The sequence below is a fragment of the Macaca mulatta genome, chromosome 4 (assembly GCF_049350105.2).
Source record: "Macaca mulatta isolate MMU2019108-1 chromosome 4, T2T-MMU8v2.0, whole genome shotgun sequence".
Classification (NCBI taxonomy): Eukaryota; Metazoa; Chordata; class Mammalia; order Primates; family Cercopithecidae; genus Macaca; species Macaca mulatta.
In genome coordinates, this window is record NC_133409.1 from 9,567,900 (window position 1) to 9,589,454 (window position 21,555).

At 40.4% G+C, this 21,555-nt stretch overlaps 1 protein-coding gene and 1 pseudogene across 2 annotated transcripts in view; one reads left to right on the forward strand and one right to left on the reverse strand.

Annotated features, from left to right (window-relative positions):
- Positions 1–21,555, forward strand: part of PRKN (parkin RBR E3 ubiquitin protein ligase) — a 1,373,216-nt gene that overhangs the window by 141,603 nt on the left and 1,210,058 nt on the right. The gene's annotated exons all lie outside the window — the stretch shown is intronic.
- On the reverse strand, positions 19,077–20,030 carry LOC114677761 (keratin, type II cytoskeletal 8 pseudogene; annotated as a pseudogene).

Here is a 21,555-nt window from a genome sequence, read left to right on the forward strand (position 1 = left end):
TTGAATGCATTGCAAATAATCTGAAACACAGAAAAAATACATATTAAATTTTAAAAGTTAAATTTAAAGTTAAATGTTTTAAAAGACAAGACAAAAAAAAAAGTGTACTTATGAGTACAGCTGTTTAAACATACAGTCACTATCCCTTCTTTTCCCAGAAGTGTGAATGAGGAAGAAAAATACTGGGAAGAAAGAAAGCAAAATACGAACATGTCTTTGTTTATGGATGGTAGCAGCTATCGATGTTTTTTTTTTAAAATTTCTTGTAACATTTTTGTATTTTTGAGAGAGAGAGAGAGAGAGAGAGATTGAAGATATTTACGATGAAACAAAGGAGAAAAAGGCAAAAAAGTATAGTGGGGGTATTTTTAAAATCTGCATAAGTATGACCCCATGTGAAATATCTCCAAGGGTATGTGTTGTTGTTGCTTTATGGCATAAGGGACTATGTAAAGAACACTGAAATTTGTAATAAAATAAAACATCACAGTCATACAGTTTGTCAGAAATCCCAGAATTTCAGCTGGAGCATAACAGTACAAGATTGATGAGCCATGGTGCCCAAAGATGGGGTGCTTTGCAGGGAGAGGAGAGCTGGTGGGAGTGGGAGAGAGTGAGAGGATGTTGACCTCAGCTTTCATCCAGTCCACACTCATAGTGACAGTAATGACAGCGGCAACTTACTGAGCACCCACCACGTGCCAGGTGCCACCCAGAAGCTTGCTTTATGGCACCGTGTGTTAATGGTGATGAAAAATGAGCGCTGCTCCAATAAAGCAAAGCAGGAGCGCACGGAGCACAGGGACACTGCCTGGGCATAGTGCCCATCTGGCTGGACAGTGTCACTAAGTTCCCATTTTCCTGGGAAACTTAGTTGTTTTCAGAAATCCTGGTTTAGTATTGTTTGCTTTTTTTGTTGGTGTTAATGTGAGGAATATTACATTCTAATCATCCTATTTCTTACTGAAACTTGGCCTTTCTCGCAGCAAAAGTCACTTAGTTCCGCTGGGCGCCGCAGCGCACACCTGTAATCCCACCACTTTGGGAGGCTGAGGCAGGCGGATCACTTGAGATCAGGAGTTCAGTACCAGCCTGGCCAACATGGTGAAACCCTGTCTCTACTAAAAATAAAAATTAGTTAGGCATGGAGGCACACACCTATAATCCCAGATACTTGGGAGGCTGAGGCAGGAGAATTGCTTGAACCTGAGAGGTGGAGGTTGCAATGAGCCAAGATAGTGCCACTGCATTCCGACTTGGATGACGGATTGAGACTCCATGTAAAAAAAGAAAAAAAAAAAGACTTCAAAAACTCACTTAGTTCAAATATGTTTATGTTGATGTGTAACTTTTTTCCCAAAGAAAATATGAAAATTTCTATTTATTTGTACTATTGAGAGCCAAGTTATGAGAGATGCATAATCTCCTTGCAGCACAGATACATTTTTCTCTCCCTTTATTCTAAGTGATAATTCAAATGAGTGAAGGTTTCATTTTGCTAGTCAAGATTACTTACTTTCTGTGCTTCTTTATGAGGAAAGTCATTTTGTAATCATCAAGGAGGTTAATTTTGAATTCCTTAAAGGTAAATCACTGCAACCTAACTGATAGTCTATTATGCTTATATTTAATCACATATTATGCATGTATAATTATCAGATTAACCTATTCTTTGCATAACAACACCGTTATGTTTCTTTTAATTATGATTATTATATTATCATTAATATATTTATTGCCATTGTTCTTTAAGGGAGAAGGACTACCATTTGTTCCCGAGACTCTATGCTTTATTTTTGATAGTTGCTACCAGGTCAAGAAGTGGGACTAGGCTTTATGTCAGTGATAACTGTAACCCCAGGTTTTAATAAATGCTACTGTGGGCCAGGTGTGGTAGCTCACACCTGTAATCCCAGCACTTTGGGAGGCTGAGGCGGGCAGATCACCTGAGGTTGGGAGTTCGAGACCAGCCTGGCCAACATAGTGAAACCCTGTCTCTAATGAAAACACAATAATTAGCTGGGTGTGGTGGTGCATGCCTATAATCCCCGCTACTTGGGAGGCTGAGGCAGGAGAATCACCTGAACCTGGCAGGCAGAGGTTGCAGTGAGCTGAGATCGCACCACTACACTTCAGCCTGAGTAGCAGAGTGAGACTCTATCTCAAAAAAACAAAAATAAAAATAAATGCTACTGTGTGCTTACTTTATGTTTTTTATAAAAGCATTTTAATTAAATGTTTGTTAAAATGTACCTCTTTATTAAAATAGCCAAATGAATAAGTCACAGCCTTCTTCCCCTTGGATCTGGTGGTTTTCACTGTGCACATTACCTTTCACATGACCATTGGACTAATAGAGCACTGATGCCTGCATCGTGTCTGCATTAGCAGGACCTGCCACAGTGCTTGTCACGGGCATGTAAGGCAGTCAGTAGGTGTTGATCGAACTGAACTCATTTCTTTAATCAAGAACAAGTGTCTTCATTGCAAGCTTTAACAGTTCAGGTATCTTTTGGTCTAATTTATTTTCTCTCTCTCTCTTTCTGTGTCCTTCAAACACATCTTATGTTTACAGACCTGCTTTTTCTGTTTCAAGGAAAAAAGTAATCCATTTACTTGATTAGAAATACTGTTTGGCTCTTGATATTAGATTTAATATGCAGCAGGTGTCAAATTAAGACCTGGCTTGTAGCTCCTCGTGGTAGATTTCAAGTCCTGATTGCTATGACTTTAACTCATAGTCATATTGGAGAGGATGGCATAGGACCTCTTTCTCTTCTGAGATTCTCAGGACACTTACTCACCAACCGCAACATGGTAATGGGGTGATAATGTGTCTCAGTCAGTAGCGTTCGTAGTATACCTTTGCCCTCTCCATGAACATATAAAGACGTATTTCTGACAGAGCAGAACATTATAGTGGTTTCTCACAGATAGCATTAGCAGAGTATATTTTAGGAATTAATGCTAACTATTGAAACACAATAACTTCTGAAATGCCAATATCAGGATATTATCAAATCTGGATACTTATAATGCTTTATCACATAGTTAGAAGGAGGTACTTTACATTATTATGACATTCCCAAAGGCACCTCCTTTTAATTTTGTGGACTGAACTTATATACAACTTTCCCCTTCTTACCCAGCATATAGGGTCAGGCTAATTGGGGGTGAATCCTGGCTCCTCTACTGGGTGCCTTGGTGACACTGAGATAGTTACTTATCCTATGGAAACCCAGCTTTTGCAATATTGGAGATGATATTAAACCAAGGTTATAAGGTTGATGTGTTAAATAATGTAAATTGGCCAGGTGTTCTTTAAGGGGGAAGGACTACCATTTGTTCCCGAGACTCTATGCTTTATTTTTGATAGTTGCTACCAGGTCAAGAAGTGGGACTAGGCTTTATGTCAGTGATAACTGTAACCCCAGGTTTTAATAAATGCTACTGTGGGCCGGGTGTAGTGGCTCACGCCTATAATCCCATCACTTTGGGAGGCCGAGGTGGATGGATCACCTGAGGTCAGGAGTTCGAGACCAGCCTGGCTAACATGAAACCCTGTTTCTACTAAAAACACACAAAAAATTAGCCGGGCATGGTGGCGCATGCCTGTAATCCCAGCTACTCGGGAGGCTGAGGCGGGAGATGGCTTGAACCCAGGAGGGGGAGGTTGCAGTGAGCCAAGATCACACCATTGCACTCCAGCTTGGGCAACAAGAGCAAAACTCCATCTCAAAAAAATAAAATAATAATAATAATAATGTAAGTCTATGAAATACTCAGTATGTTTACCCCGAAATGTGGAAACAAAAATAATTACCAACATTTACTGAGCATTTGTTATATCTTTTAATCATTCATATGTAAACATGTAAATAATTGCTAACAGGAAATAAGAGAAGAATAGAATTGTGACAGGTTGAAGAATGTTTGTAAACACTAATCCCTGCATGACTCTTGGCAGAATTTGAGTAAATATGTATGGAATAAATGAATGGAGTCAGAGAATTTTCCAGAATATAGGAATTGGGTGGAATTAGAAGAACTAAATGCAGCCAGCAGGTGACAGGAGAAATGTGGTATGTAAGGGGAGTTAGTTTCTGTCGGAGGAAGCGGCCCCCATAACCACTCAGTTTTAGATATGCTTAAATGTTTACTGTGATTGGATATTAATTTTGAGTACCCTCTGAGGTAAAAGTAGTTATGATAAAAATAAAAGTTAATTTCTAATGTAGTCCACGAAAGGTGGACTATAGGCCAGGTGCGGTGGCTCATGCCTCTAACCCCAGCACTTTGGGAGGCTGAGGCGGGTGGATCACAAGGTCAGAAGTTTGAGACCAGCCTAGCCAAGATGGTGAAACCCAGTCTCTACTAAAAATGCAGAATATTAGCCGGGCACAGTGGTGGATGCCTGTAATCTCAGCTACTCGGGAGGCTGAGGCAGGAGAATCACTTGAACCTGGGAGGCGGAAGTTGCAGTGAGCCGAGCCATTGCACTCCAGCCTGGGCGACAGAGTGAGACTCCATCTCAAAAAAAAAAAAAAAAAAAAAAAGAAAGGGAAAAAAAACCCAGAAAAGTATTTGTTGAATTGGTCTTGAAAAGTTAACTTGAATAACTTTGACACTGTTTCTGAAAATGCGTTTATAGGATATGCCCACAATTCATTGTATGGCTGACTTTTTTTCCTTACTGATTTAGAAAGCTGGAAAATCATGATATTCAAACATACATTAATGAATTTTTTGCTTGTGATTCACCTTCTGACTCCTGGATCCAGGAGCAAGGGGAATTATTCTGATTATTTTTCCCTGGCTAGACTTTGAAATACCCTTTCTCTAATCAGTAGCAGCTATGCTTAAATTCTTTTCAGGGGCAAGGCAGGAATTCTAATTTTTCTGAATGTACAGAGTGCTCCTCTAAGCAATTGACTTTGTTTATTGACTAATGACAGATTTTCCCTTGTGTTGGTTAAGAATGACTTTAAAGGTATATCAGATAATGTTTTGTGTACAGTGTTCTATGTTCTCTGTCCTGGCATATGTAAATATAGTCAGTCTTAGCCAGAAAACCGCATTTAAAACTCCAAGTACTTCAGTAAAACAGCAGAGATTTCCAGAGGCTTCGGAAGATTGGTGGTGGGTTATATTTTTGTATGGCTTTTCTGAGGGTTGTTTTATTTTTGTTTTTAAATTTTTGCTTTATAGGATAATTTGTTAATTGGTAAATTTTTTCATTTGAATGACGGAAGTCCTTCATTGTGCTCATGGAGAGTTTATGAGTCTTGCTACTTGCAGAGAGGGATAACTCTTTAGAATAGCTGTCCTCTGGGAGAGGGAAAGCATAAACAGAGAGATGCTGAGTCATAGAGCATTACTAAATCAACACATCAATCTCAGGAATAATTGTTGGATTCGTCAGTGGAAAATGATTCTACCACTTAAGAAAAGCCTTCAGGAATATACATCCTGTTCTCCCCCGACCAGCCAGCTCTTTCGGATATGAGAGTATTATATTCACAGGTGGAGTTTTTGTTTGTTTATCGAAGGAAAAGTGACTCTAGGAATGAAAAAGCCATGATTCGCAAAGAATTTCTTGCGGTGTTTCTGTCCTTGCTGGTCACTTCAGAAGCTAACTCTAAACCCTAAACCTCTTTCTAGCCTTTGCCACATAGAATGGTCATTGTCTTAGTGCATTTATGCCGCTATAACAGAATATCACAGACTAGGTAAATTGCAAGGAACAGAAATGTATTGACCCACTCTTCTGGAGGCTGGGAAGTCTAAGATCAAGGTGCCAGCAGGTTTTGTGTCTGGTAAGGTCCTTTTCTGCTTCTAACATGGCACCTTGTGTGCTGTGTCCTCCTGAGGGGGATCAAAGAGGCTTCAAATGGCAGAGGCAAGGGGGCCGAGAGACAAAAAGGCATACCCCTTACCCTTTTATAATGGTATTAATCCCATCCCCTTGGGGATTATTGCCCTATCCCCTCCCAAAAGTCCTACCTCCTATCACTGTCACAATGGCAACCAAATTTCAAGATGAGTTTTGAAGGGGGCAGACATGTAAGCCATAGCAATCACATTTTCATAAACAGTGTCTTTCCATATAGCAAGGAGGTATATAGCAAAGTAAGAATTTAAAGGCTTATTTTCCTTGCTGCTGATTTAATATCATGTGTTATAATTCAGAGACATGGAAGGTACAATTTAAAAACCAGCTGATAAGTTTTTAGAGACCCACTGAGTACCTAGCACTGTGGAAAGTCTTCTGTGGGATTCAAAAGCTTAAGATAAAAACAAACCATTTAACCATTAGGCTTGGAGCCTGTTCATTAAAATGCAAAGAGAGCTGAGTTTAAGAGCTTGGTAACTTGGGTTTTAAGAGGAATAAAGCACTGCAGATATTATCATGCAAATTTGAGCTTGAACTTGGTCCTAGAAATAAATTTCTATTCATAACTCCGTCTTTTCTTTCAGAGACCCTTAGACTATCTATATGACAGGATAAACTGTGTTAACACAAAAATGCAGATACCATAATCAGGATATTTTATCCTCAGTATCCTTAACTCTTGAAACTGGAATAACTGGATGATACAGAACATTTATTCAGCTTTCTTAAGTGCAAAGTCACATGGATAAACATTGTCATTCCAGTGTATTTTCTTTTCCATTTTAAAAATATTTAGCACTTGTTTTTATAAGCTTTAGGATCTATCAAGCAGTGAGAACTGAAGAAGGACAGGATTTCCTCCTGCAAGGCATCCTTTGCATACATAATCTTGGACTTCTCTGCTTCAGTGCTGTCTTCTCAGATGGATATGTAATGTGTGAAATGCTTAATAATGTCATGAAAGAGATTTATATGTTTATCTATGTTTTGCAGATAAGAGACTTAATCACAGGGAATTTAAATGACTGAGTGGTTAGCACTCTGCATTTGGAAATAATTCAAATTTTTATCTAAGTCTGTTTAAATTTTTGGCTTTTATTGCCCTTTGTGAGAGAGGTCATGTGAGAGAAAACATGATTCCCCCTCTCCCTGTTGGGTTTTTGGGGTCTACCTTTGCATCTTGGTTTTGACCAGGCTTCTCATAACTATATTCTAAAAATAAATTAGGGGAAAATGTGCAGATAGTTCAGTTAAGTAATTTACTTTACCTAACTCTATTAGTTGAGAAAAACTCTTAAAATCTAAGTTAAATATATATATTTTGAGACAGAGTTTCACTCTTGTTGCCTAGGCTGGAGTGTAGTGGTGGCTCACTGCAACCTCTGCCTCCTGGGTTCAAGTGATTCTCCTGCCTCAACCTCGAGTAGCTGGGATTACAGTCGCCTGTCACTACATCTGGCTAATTTTTGTATTTTTAGTAGAGATGAGATTTTGCCATGTTGGCCAGGCAGGTCTCGAACTCCTGACCTCAGGTGATCTGCCTGCCTTTGCCTCCCAAAGTGCTGGGATTACAGGCGTGAGCCACCGTGCCTGGCCTAAGTTAAATATTTATCTTTGTATATGAAGTTCTACAAATTCTTTATGTAAGTCATTCCATGGGAAGATTAGAAATTGGTTTCCTTTTCTTGTTGGATCATGACACTGGTGAGCTAGGAATTTAATATTCATTTCCACTTTTTCATTAATTGCCATATAACTACCTTGAATATTTTACTATTCATTCTAAGTTAAATAATCTTTTAAAATCTCTCCCGAAAAGTAAATCGCTTATGAATGAATCTGTCCCTTTTGACCTTCACTTAACCTCTTTTATCTCAGATGCTTGGTATTCTTTTGGGGAAAGGAAAGCAAATTTATATTAGTATCAGTTCTCCTTTTAATACATTCAATCTTTTTATTAGCCTTATGACAGCATCTTCACTTAGTGGTGACACCCTCGTTGAACCTCCTGTGGCACTTTTGACTCTTTCTCAGAAGAGTGGTTTCTAGCATTGACTCCGTTCTGGTACCCAAGGAGCCTGGAATATTAATGTTTTCTCAGTTCAGCAAGTATGCTTGACATTACATGGTATTTTCAGTACACACCACTGAATCATGTCTGTCTTAGACTTTGGGGTGAGGGGGGTGTCTCTGAAGAAGTAGGAAAGACGTTATACACTCAGCAAGCCCTCAGGATTCTACAGCAGAGGTAGCACTGATGGAGCCTCAGATTGATGAGCCTGCTGAGAGCCTGTGCCCAGCTCCTTGCTGTTTGTGTGCTTCCACATATAAACAGTGTAGCTCAAGATTTCTGTGGGAAAGGGGCCTTGCCTAATTACCTCCCTTGATGTATTGTCCAACACAGTTCATGGACCTTCTCACATCCAGATGAATTTCATAAAACATTTTCTTGCCTGTTCCTGACATTTGCTGGTGGGCCTCCTACAGATTGTCTTTTTTTTCTCTCTCTTTGCCATTGTTATCCTCCTAATACAGGTCCCTGTCACCTCGTGCTAGATTTGGTCACACCTAAATTACTCCCAATTCTCACGCCCTCCTTGAAGTTATTTTCTTTACTTTTTTTTTTTTTTTTTTTTTTTTTCAAGACAGGGTCTTGCTTTGTAGCCCAGGCTGGAGTGCAGTGGTGCAATCACTGCTCAATGAAACCTCTACCTTCCTGGGCTCATGTGATCCTCCTACCTCAGCCTCCCAAGTAGCCAGGACTACAGGCATGCGCCACCACACCTGGCTAATCTTTGATTTTTTTTTGTAGAGATGGGGTTCCACCATGTTAGCCAGGCTGGTCTCAAACTCCTAGGTTCAAGCCGTCTGCTTGCCTCAGTCTCTCAAGTGCTGGGATTACAGGCATGAGCCACTGTGTGCAGCCAATGTTATTTTCAGAGCACCATCTGATACCATGGTTCCCTGTCACTGAAAGTCCAATGTCTTCTAACTGTCATATGAACTCCAGACTCTTCAGGCCACCTCACGTCTATGGGACTAGATCTTAAAAGGAGTTGTATTATACTGAGAATATTATCTAAAATAATGATAACTTTCGTGATAGGTCATGTTTAATCAATTCAGCAAACTCTTGTGGGGAATATGTTGTGGGGTATCACCCATCTGGGGAGGTTCTGTGTGTGTGTCAGCAAGAAAACAGGGCATTCCCTAAGAAGCTGAGTCTGCTAGAGAAGAAAGACGTGTCAACAGACATTTATAAGATAAGCCCAATAATTGTGTGTGTGAACGTGTGTGTATAAATCTGTGTGTGTTGAATTTTTGTATGTTTGTAAATGTGTGTGAATGTGTGTGTTTCAATCTGTGTGATTGTGTGTGAATTTGTGTGTGTACGTGTGTGTGAATCTGTGTGTATCTGTGTGTGTGAATTTGTGTAAATCTGTGTGTGAATTTGTGGGTGTGTATGTGTATATCTGTGTGGGTGAATCTGCATGTGTGACCTTGTGTGTGTAAATCTATGTGTGTGAATCTGAATATGTGTGTGAAAGTGTGTGTGAGAATCTGTGTGAATCTGTGTGTGTGAACATTGTGTGTAAATCTGTGTGAGTCTCGATATGTGTGTGAAAGAGTGTGTGTGTATGAACTTGTTGCATGTAAATTTTGTCCACTGAAGGAAGTTGAGGCAGCCTCCACTACAGTGATTAGGAGTCGCTAGAGATGAGGTGATTAGATTAGGTCTTGAAGGAGTATTGGGTCTGAGTATTTGCTGGGCGTGGAAGATAAAAGATTTGAAAAGTCATTCTAAGTAGAGGAATCAGCATGTTTAATGTCATATTATTGAAACTAAGTGACAGATTCGATTGGAGTCTGGATTGGAGGAAGGGGCACATGGCAATGACAGGCTTTGATTTCTTTTTCCAGGAAAAGGCTCAACATTCATTTGCTATGTCAAAGAAGAATATGTAGCATAAGATTTTAAAAGATAGGAAAAATTGGCTCAAATTGTTTTGTAGGGTGATGACTAAAGAAACATATGTAGATAAATAAACTTTTTGAATAAGAATTGAAGGCCAGGATGTTTTTCTATCTTATGGTGTTTAAGTTACTTTTGTGTCAACCTTGAACTTTTGGAGCTTAAGTTCATTTACTTTTAGTAAAATTTGTTTTCCTTTTTCTAAGAAAAAAATAAGACATAAGTTAGACTTAAATGGGATTTTTTTAAAGATAAAATAGCTCTTAGAAATTTTGCATTTTGATGAGATGAATTTAAATGAACCAAATGCAATCAAATGAACAGCCCTTAAAATATATTATGTGTGAAAAATCAAATCAAGAATGCTTAGAGCAAAACATTTAAGGCTTTATTATATTGAAGCCATTTGAAAAGTATATTCTAAATGATGAACAAATAGAATGTGTGATCAGGTTTTATAATTTAACACTGACTTCCCTCTTTTCCACGGTTGTACTCCTTTCCTGTTCTATATACAGTTTTCCTAAATACATTGTTCTCAAAACAGACATTTAAAATAGTATTGCTGTTTTATTATGAGAAATATTTATACTCTTTGTTTAAATATGTATGTGATCTAGAAACATTTAAAAAGGATAATTAATTTCACATACCCAGCCCCAGACTGTTAAACTTTTGTTGCAAAGTCCACTGAAGCCATTTTAGCCATGCGCATATATGCACACACACATGCCCTTTTATAACATGTTTTTAATACCTTATATTTAATACATGTAATTTTCATATTTTTAATTAAAACAGAGGCTTATACTATATATATGTTTGTATATATCACATAGTTTTGTACATGTTTTTCACTTAATACCATTAATATTTTGGTTGTGGATTACTGTTTTTGGTGGCTAAATATTATTTTAATTTGTCCAAATATTTCCTCCTGATAAACCCCTGTGAGTTGAATTGCTGATTCAGAGAACATCGATATTTCAGCCTTTAAAAGGGTTTTTATGTTCCCGTCATCAGTGGTTGTGAGTGCATATGTTTGCAGACCCTCATCAATATTGAAGTTAGCTTCCTTTCAATTATTTTTGCCAATTGTATTTATTTAGTTTTTAAATTTTAAAAAATTAATTATAGTTTTTTGAGACAGGGTCTCACTCTGTTGCCCGGGCTGGACTGCATTGGTGTGATCACAGCTCACTGCAACCTTGATCTCCTGGGCTCCAGTGATCCTCTCAGCTCAGCCTCTCAAGTAGCTGGGACTATAGGCATGCACCATCATGCCTGGCTAAATTTTTTAGTTTTAGTGGAAACAGATCCTCGCTATGTTACTGAGGCTGGTCTCAAACCCCTGGTCTCAAGTGATCCTTCTGTCTTGGCTTCCCACAGTGCTGAGATTACAGGTGAGCCACTGTGCCTGGCCCATTTTTGCCATTATTATTTTATTTTTATTTATTTTGAGACAAAGTCTTGCTCTGTTGCCTAGGCTGGAGTGCCGTGGCACAATCTCGGTTCACTGGAACCTCTGCCTCCCGGGTTCAAGCAATTCTCCTGCCTCAGCCTCCTGAGTAGCTGGGATTACAGGTGCCCGCCACCACACCTGAATAATTTTTGTATTTTTAGTAGAGACGGGGTTTCACGATGTTGGCCAGGCTGGTCTCAAGCTCCGACCTCAGGTGATCCACCTGCCTCAGCCTCCCAAAGTGCTGGGATTACAGGCACGAGCCACCGTGCCTGGCCCATTTTTGCCAATTTTAGAATTCAAACTGTTACTCGTTTCCCTGTGATTTGATTTTTTTTTTCCTATTATTGATCATCTTTTTGTTAAAGTTTGTATATTTGCTTATTTATTGGGGGTATTTATCTTTTTCATATTTGTTTATCAGAGCTTTTTATAGATTGATGATATAACTCTTTGGTTATGATTATTTCTCCACCTACTCACTTGTTTTTTAATTTGCATATGTGTGTTTTTGTGTATGTTTTGGCATACAGACATTTTAAAGATTTAGGTCATCCAATCTGTCATTATGTTTTATGTTTTATCTTTATGATCATGCTTAGAAATGAAAGGCATTATTTTTGCCATTTTTCATTTACCTGAAAGAAACTGAACCCACCCTGATGGTAAATCTTTAGTCACTTTGATGCCCTGAGGGGCATCAAATCCTCAATCTCAATTTGTCTTTTGTTCAAAATGTACAGTAAGTAGTCCCTTTTTTTTTTTTTTTTTTTTTTTTTTTTTTAAGACGGAGCCTCACTCTGTCACCCATGCTGGAGTGCAGTAGTACCATCTCGTTTCACTGCAACCTCCGCCTCCCTGGGCTCAAGTAGTTCTCCTGCCTCAGCCTCCTGAGTAGCTGGGACTATAGGCATGTGCCACCATGCCCAGCTAATTTTTGTATTTTTAGTAGACAGTGTTTCACCATGTTGGTCAGGCTGGTCTCCAATTCCTGACCTCAAATGATCCACCTGCCTTGGCCTTCCAAAGTGCTGGGATTACAGGCATGAGCCACTGCCCCAAGCCAGCAGTCCCTTTTTAAAGGGAAGAAGTGGTTTTTTAGGAAAGCCTGTGAGATTCCAAAGTCAATCTGAATGTTCAACACTGGGTAATTTTCGTCTCTGTGTCTGCTGCCCAACCCTTGTTCAAGTTAGTGGTAGTGCAGTGTTGATTTCATCTTCCTAATATGCAACTTTCTTGCTTACTTTTCAGTGTTTGTATCAATAGATAGCATGCCTTTTGAGATTTGACTTTTATTAGTAATTGTGTCTAACTGTCCAGGCATTTTTGTGATGCTCTGGCCTTCCCATCATACTTTAAGACTGAGTCAGCAGAGGGAACTGCATGTTCAATGGTACATAGGTGAGTGAGAACATAGTTGACAGGAAACTGGAAATCAGGATATGGTTTCTGAAGAGAGGACATGGTCAGAGTGAGGAGGCAGAAGAAGGCAGAGTGAGAACCAAGGTTGAAGAAGGAAGTAAGATTCAAGCCATGCATGATCTCATAAACCTTACAGGGAGACTGAACTTCATTATAAACCAATAGAACCAAGAAAGGATTTTTCCAAGGGAAGAGGCACAATCAAGACCCAGATTTTATGGCTACAGAATGCAAAACTGAATGAAGAATGACTGGAGAGTTGCTGCTGGGGGACTGTTGCAAGAGTGGACAAGAGATCCAGGTAAAAGCTCCAGGTAAAAGCTCTTGTTCTGGAATATAGGGTGCCATGGGTCTAGACGGCACAAATCCTATGGTGTTTATTTATAATACAAATAGTGTTGAGGAGTCCATGGAGACAGTGAGACCTACGGCCTGCGTGACTGGGATGTAGACCTGGCCATTCTTTTAGACACCAAATATGTGATGGTGATGACAAGCTCGGTAGTGGATGTGTGGTCTGTATACAAATGGGTCCGGAGCTGAGGAATCTGGGAATGTGCTAGAGAGGCAAGCACGGAGGTCAAGTCTGCATGTATCAGCATAGAGACTAAACTATAAGTCCTGGAAGCTAGGGGTCAACCAGTAAGACTGCATTAAATGAAAAAAGACTGAGGGAAAACATGGAAGAAGAGCGGCAAGTGCTCTCAGGAAGCCGAGATACAATTGCTGGAGGGAGAGGAGGACAGCCAGGATGTCTTCAGGAATTCACAGGGGAGAGCCTATGAAATCATCAGAGGGGTCACCTGTGTAGTATGAGCAATAAAGGTTAGGGTTAAAAATGGTTTGCTGGGTGTGACCATGCAGAGGTCATTCTGCAGTCTTTTGTCTGAAGCAATGAAGAGGTGAAGAACACAGTAGGTAGTTGCGTTTCTACCAGAAGACATCTGTTTCTCCAAGACTGACAGAAGATGAAGATAGATGCAGATCTAGGTGCAGGGCCTGGAATCTGAGGGGTGTCCGGCCTCATTTTCTCCATGGGCATAGAAGAGGCCTTCTGAAGGAAGAGAGGAGACCTAGTAGCCATTACCAAGAACACTGATGGATTTGATTACATAAAAACTGAAATTTTATGTGTGGTAAAAGAAAAAACAAATAGAAATAAAAGATGAACCATAAGCTGGGAGAGAATATTTGAAAAGCATAAAACAAAGGATTAACATCCCTAATCTATAAAACATGAAAGGGGGAAAACTCAGCTACAGTGTTGCCAAGTCCACTCAGAACAACCAGTGTACGTGATGGAAAAGAAAACAACCAATACATTTGACCTTGCTGGAATCAAGCAAGTTCATATTAAAACAACAGAATACCTCCTTTTGTCTATCAGATTAGCAAAGACAAAAAACTTAACACTCAATGCTGTTGAAGAAATAGGGGCTATATGTCTTACTGATGGGGAATAAATTAATTCAGCATTTTGGGGACAGCAATCTTACGGTCTCTTCAAAATGTACACATGCATTTCCTGTGAAACAGCCATCCCATTTTGAGAATTTAGCCTTCAGAAATAAAACTACAGGAATGTCAAAGATACACTTTGAAATAAGTAGCAATATTGCTTCTAGTGACAAAATATTCAATCTGAAGATCGATCAATAATGAAATGGTAGAATAAAAAACGGAATATCCATACTATGAAAGAGATGTTAAAAAGATGATTGGCTTAAGAATATCATGATACAAATGTAACTGGGCAGCATAACCTCAAAATGCATTTTAAAACTTTTTTTTTTCTCTTTCTCTTGGGTTTCAAGATGTAACCTTGAAGCAAACTACAGAAGCCTTTTTCCTTTAGCTTTAAAATAGACTCCACGTCCCTCCCTTTCTCCCCAGAAATACTCCCTTCTTATTTATCTAACTGTATGTTAGCATCTAATTATGTGCCTTCTTTGAAGATTCAGGGGCTAATCTTGAGACAGACAGACCAAGCCTGGAGACCCAGCTGCAGAATTCCAGAGGTGACCTCAGGGGGCTAATCAGCAGCCCCGCCACTGTTGAGATGACGCCAGACCATGTACCAGGTGGACTGGGACGCAAGATAGCCACTGGAACAAGATACACAGACATTGTCCTCAGCACAATTCTGGCATGCCTTTCATATCAAGTTTTCCCTTTTTAAACTCCTTCCTTCCCCACCAAAATTTGAAGTAGTTGCTTTGGATGGGAATCCAGCCACTTCCCCAGGACTAGTTTTGGTTAATAAAGTCACTTTCTTTCAAACAGGCCTCACACTTGTTAATTCTACTCTGCAAGCAATGAGCTTTCTGTTACATAAATGATCACAATTCAGAGTATAGAAATCATAATTCAGAATAAGTTATACATTCCCTTTAAATGGACTTACGTAAATGTATTTCACGTTTGTATAAATAAGAGAAAAGTATGGAAAGATACTAGCTAAATTTTTAACTGGGAAGGGGTGGGTGATGGAAGTGGCAATGGGTAGACCAGATGAACCTTAATATCACTTGGATTACTAGCAAAAGGGTGTATGACCCATTTAATTCACATCACTAAAATAAAATGAGTAATTTTATAACAAAAGAGACAGTAAACAGACTGAGTAGAAGCGAGCTGGGACTAATTGGAAGGTTGTCACAATGAGGAGGTTTCAAAGGATGGAAGAATTCGAAGGTGTTGGGACCAATATCTATGCATGGGAGCGCTGGAAGTCTGCCGACGGCGGAGAGCTGGGAAGATCTCCAAGTCAGCTCCTGGCCCGGCCTGCCCCCGAGAGGCGGTGTCCTCCTCGGGGAGCTTGTGAGAAAAAAGGGATGCACAGAGTGAGGGCTGGGAGGTCTTAGCTTTTGAGGGAAGCCTGCGTTTCAGTTTGAGGATCACCCATTGGAATGAGTGATTCAGTCCAAGACGTGGAACTCATTCTCTGTTTGGAATCTACCCAAATATATAAGACATTCTAAAAATGGAAAATAGAGCACCCACAAGGTGAAAAATGTAATTGTAAATAAAATGAATAGAGATGATTTTGAGAAATGTGGGCATTTAAAGGACAATTTTTCAGATATTCTGTGTTTATGTCTGGCAATTAAGATTTCAATGAAACATTTCTGTTGCTTTTACTGACTGTTGATAGCTTTATTAACGACAAGGGGTGACACACAGATATTAAAAATGCAGAGAATTACTGGGGAGCAAAGGGAAGAGCCCCGGGGCGGGGGGTTGTTTGTTTTTAGGTTTACACAGAGTTTTGTAAGAATAGTTTCACAGCCACAGGAACCTAAATTTTCTATAAATATTTTTAAATGAGTGGGGGATAGTGTATGTCTGCATAAGAAGTGTGACCATTCATGATTTCCTGATTGATTTGACTAGTGAGATTGATTGAAAGAGCTAGTAAGATTCCTTTAATGCTGTTATTCCATAGAATTGATAATATTTTTCTCTCCCTGGTAGGACATTTTGTAGTAAAGTAAGGACACTCTGAAAGGAATATTTCAGTGCCCCAAATACTGTAAAATGATATTGCCCCCATGAAGACGTTTTGCTCTCTCTAATGACAGACTTAAGGATGTCCGTCTACACCTGGCCCATCAGGATAGTAATTCGGATGCTTTGACAAGTTCGCTGCTCCATTATCTTCATTCTGCAGATGACAAAGCTGGAGCAAGAGGAGGCTAAGCTGGATCACACAGCCAGCTAATGTCAGGGCTTTGCTGTAAATCTTCTTGTGTAAGTCTTGGATATGTTTTCTATAGCCATAAATTATTTTTCACGAGTGCCGAGTGTTTATTCTGCAGCAGTATGGAAGCATGTAGAGTAAAACCCGAGTTACTTAACATTATGCAGGAGATCACAGTAAGTAATAACTTGGATATGGATTTTCCTGGAAAATGTAACGCATTCAGCATGACACACTGAAGGATGCCTTCAGAACCTACGTGGACATTCAAAGACACATTTGGGACAGGTGAGACAGTTTATAAGGGGGTAATAGAGGGCAAGATCTCAAGTCTAGGTGCCAGGATGCAGGCTGGATGAAAGGAGAGTCTTCCTTCTTCTTTTCCCAGTAAAGTGGGAAGCAAATGTCTTTGGGTGTCTGACTTTGTTAGACTGGCTGTTTTTAGGTTAAAATGACGATAACATTATTCGATTGCTACTTTGGTCTCTGAGTTAATCTGTGCTGCAGATGTAGTTTCTGTGGGGACTGAACGCCTATGATAAGATAACTAAGAAGACGTCAAATATGACTTGACCTTAATGATGCTGGATTTGGTTGTTATTGGTCTATGTTCATTCTTTTTTTTATTCTTTGCTCTGTCACCCAGGCTGGAGTGCAATGGCACAGTCTCGGCTCACTGCAACCTCCATCTCCTCGGGTGATCCACCCGCCTTGGCCTTCCAAAGCGCTGGGATTACAGGTGTGAGCCACCGTGCCCAGCCTCAATGTTTACTCTTTTTCTAGAACCTGCAGTGACCCCTCAAATAATACCTAATGTATGTGCAATAAAGTTACAATCTCTCTCCATAATCCCTGTGCTTATTTTGCTTACAAATGCATAGGAAAGTATATCATCTATAATCTGAAGCATAGCTGTGTATGTTTCCATTAGCTGATACTTAAGTGCCTGCTAAAACCAAGTGTTAGTAATACAGATAGAAAATGGTGAACACAGGTAGCAGATCAACAAGTAAGAATTATGTAAGAATCTTAGATAATAAATGTGAAGTAAATTAAACAGGGTAACATGGTAGTAACCAGATCATGTTACTATCTTGTTACTGTCTGATAGTTATACACACACACACACACGCACAGTGTGTGGTATAAGTTTAGATTGAGTCCTCAGGAAGGACCTGAGAAAGTGACTCCAGAGTTGAGATATGAATGAGAAGGAAGAAGAAGCCACAGTATTTTAGGGAGATGGAAAGAGTAAGATTGGAGGCCTGAAGCCAGGTTGTTGTGAAAAGAGAGAACTCACATAGCGGACTCACTCAGTGAGGGGAGAGCAACAGGAGATGACGTCAGGGAGATCAGGGGGCCCAGATCTGGGGGCCCAGATGAGCATGGTCCTGAGACTTTGGGAAGGAAGTAGAATACAATTGAAGAACAAGGGGGCCAGGCATGGTGGCTCACGCCTGTAATCTCAGCACTTTGGGAGGCTGAGGCGGGCGGATCACTTGAGGTTAGGAGTTCAAGACCAGACTGGCCAATATGGTGAAACCCCTTCTTTACCAAAAATATAAAATATTAGCCAGGTGCGGTGGCGTGCAACTGTAATCCTAGCTACTTGGGAGGTTGAGGCAGCAGAATTGCTTGAACCTGGGAAGCAGAGGTTGCAGTGAGTGAGACTGCACCACTGTACTCCAGCTTGGGCAACAGAGTGAGACTGTCTGAAAAATAAAAAGAAGAAGGGAAGCAGCAGAAAGAACCTCAAGGATAGGGTCGAACTGAAGGAAAACGTAAAACCCCCTCTGGCAGCTGTGAGGAGAGTTAATTGGGAATGGCGGGAAGAGTCTCAGTCGGCCAGGGGGCAATGGTGATGCTTCTGACCAAGTGGTAGCTGCAGAGATGGACAAAGTGGATCAACGGAGGGCTTACTAAGGAAGCGAATAGGCATTGTTGATTGACTAGATATGGGAGGCAAAGTGAATTGTCAAGGATGGCTTCTACAATTGTTTTCTTTTTGTTTTAGAATAGCTCATCTTAATAAGATAAAATAAGAGGGCCATCACACAGCAGTCATGAGATGTTTATCAGCCATCTATAGAAGCCATAATTATGACCATTTTATGAATCATGCAGCCTGGCTCCCGGGGGGCCACCTTCCCAAGGTCACTCAGCTGATGAGTGGGGAAGCTGGGAGAGGAATCAAGGTCACCCAGACTCGGCTCAGAGCCTGGTTCTCATCCTCTGAGTCACACTGCTGTCCAGATGTGTACCTAGAGAATGCATGTGTATCAGTCCCTGCTTTGCTTCTAATGTTCTCCTCAACTAAGTTGGGCCAACTGATACTCAGGCTTAACATAGAGAAAAAGATGTATTGAACCTTAGGTGTCAGGAGCAACACTTATATTGCTTCCTCTGCCTTCAGCCTTAGAGATGGGTGACCTCTCACTGCAGGCTGAAGTCCTGATGAGACAGCAACATGAGCTGGGCCACTTTCCTCAGCCTCTTCCAGGGCTGGGCCTTCTGCAGGGCCACAGGGATTTGACTGGAGGAGGCTCCTGGGAACTTTCAGAGAAGACCTGGGATAGTCAGTTTGTATTTCTGGGATTTTCTGACATCACAGGAGAGAGATGGTTCATACGGGTCACTTTCATGCTGATTGGGTAATGAGATGGGCGATAGTCAAAGATACACTAATTGTTCAATCCTAGGTTTGCATACTTGATCTGGTACATGCTTTCAGCCTCAGCATGGCTGTAGTTAGCGATCTCCTCCTACCGCACCTTGACCTCAGCGATGATACTGTCCGTGTCCAGGGAGTGGCTGTTGTCCATGGACAGCACCACAGATGTGTCTGAGATCTGGGACTGCAGCTCCTGGATCTCCTCTTCATACAGCTGCCTGAGGAAATTGATCTCATCAGTCAGCCCTTCCAGGTGAGACTCCAACTCTACCTGGTTCATGTAAGCATCATCCATGTCCTTCTTGATGAGGACAAATTCATTCTCCATGTCTGTATGCTTATTGATCTCATCCTTGTACTTGTTCTTAAAGTCCTCCACCAGCCGCTGCATGTTGCCAAGCTCTGCCTCAAGCTCTGCTTCTCCTGGCCCAGCTTCAGCTTCTCCTGGCCCAGAGTGTCTGGCTGCTGCCTAGGGTTGTTGATGTAGCTCTTGAACATGTTGTCCATGTTGCTCCGAGCCATCTTCTGGTGCTTCTGAGGCTCCACTTGGTCTCCAGCATCTTGTTCTGCTGCTCCAGGAATTGTACCTTGTCTATGAAGGAGGCAAACTTGTTGAGGGTCTTGATATACTCCTTCTCCTTGGTGCGCATGGCCTGGACATTGGGGTCCACCTCCAGGTCAAGGGAGCTCAGCAGGCTCTGGTTGACCATGACGGCAGTGATGCTTCCCATGCTGCTGGCCCCACCATAGCCTCCACCCGGGCCACTCCCAGAAGCTGCTGCTGCCCACTTGGCTGAAACTTGAGGAGGTGATGTGGGCACTGGGCCCACTCATGTAGGAGCAGCTGCTGAAGGCCAGGGGGCCAGAAGTGGACACCTTGTAGGACTTCTGGGTCACCCTGACGGACATGGTGGAGGCAGGAGTGGAGGCAATCGGGTTGAACCAGGCAGAGATTCCAGAAGGAGCAGAGAAGCTGCTTCTTGGTAGCTGTGCAGAAGCTTTTTAACTTGATATGATCCTCTTTGTCCATTTTTATTTTGGTTACTTATGCTTGTGGGGTATTGCTCAAGAAATTTTTGCCCAGACAGACCAATATCCTGGAGAGTTTCCCCAATGTTTTCTTGAAGTAGTTGCATAGTTTGAGGTTTTCTATTTAATTTTTAAATTCATTTTGCTTTGATTTTTTATATATGGTGAGAGATAGGAGTCTAGTTTTATTCTTCTGCCTATTGATATCCACTCTTCTCAGCACCACTTACTGAAGAGACTCTTTTTCCCAGTGTATGTTCTTGGCACTTTTGTCAAAAATGAGTTTGCTGTAGGTGTGTGGATTGTTTATTGTTTCTCTGTTCTGTTTCATTGCTCTGTGTGTCTGTTTTTATGCCAGTACCATGCTGTTTTGCTTATGATAGCTCTGTAGTATAATTTGAAGTCAAGTAATGTGATTCCTTCAGTTTTGTTCTTTTTGCTTAGGATAACTTTGGCTATTCTGGGTCTTTTGTGATGCCATGTAACTTTTAGGATTCTTTTTTTCTATTTCCATGCAGAATGTCATTGGCATTTTGACAGAGATTGCGCTGAAACTGTAGATTGCTTTGTGTAGTGTGGACATTTTAACGATACTGGATTTTAATCCATGAACATGGAATATTTTTCCTTTTTTGGCGTTCTCTTTATTTCATTAGCATTTTATAGTTTTCATTACAGAGATCTTTTGCTTCTTTGGTTAATTCCTAAGAATTTAATTTTATGTGTGGCTATTGTAAATGGAATTACTTTTTTATTTCTTTTTCACATTGTTTTCTGTTGGCATGTAGAAGTGCTACTGATTTTTGTATGTAGATTTTGTGTCCTGCAATTCTATAGCATTTGGGTATCAGTTCTAATGGTTTCTTGTGGAATCTTAAGGTTTTTCCAAATATAAGATCATATCATCTGCAAACAAGGATAATTTGACTTCTTCCTTTATCATTTGGATGCCTTTTATTTCTTTCTCTTTTCTGATTGCTCTAGCTAGGACTTCCAGTACTATGTTGAATAACAGTGGTGACATCAAGCATCCTTGTCATGTTCCCAATCTTAGAAGAAAGCCTTTCAGGTTTTCCCTACGAAGTATGATACTAGCTGTGGGTCTGTCATTTATGGCTTTTAATAAAAGCCATACGTTGAGATGTGTTCCTTTTATCCCCAGTATTTTGAAGACTTTTATCATGAAGTGATGTTGAATTTTATTAAATACTTTTTCAGCATCAGTTGAAATGATCATAGGATTTTTATCTTTCATTTTGTTGATATGATGTATCACATTGATTGACTTGAATATTTTGAATCATTCTTGCATCCCAAGGATGAATCCCACTTGGTCATGATGTATGATCTTTCTAATGTATTGTTGAATTCAGTTTGCTAGCATTTTGTTGAGGATTTTTGCATC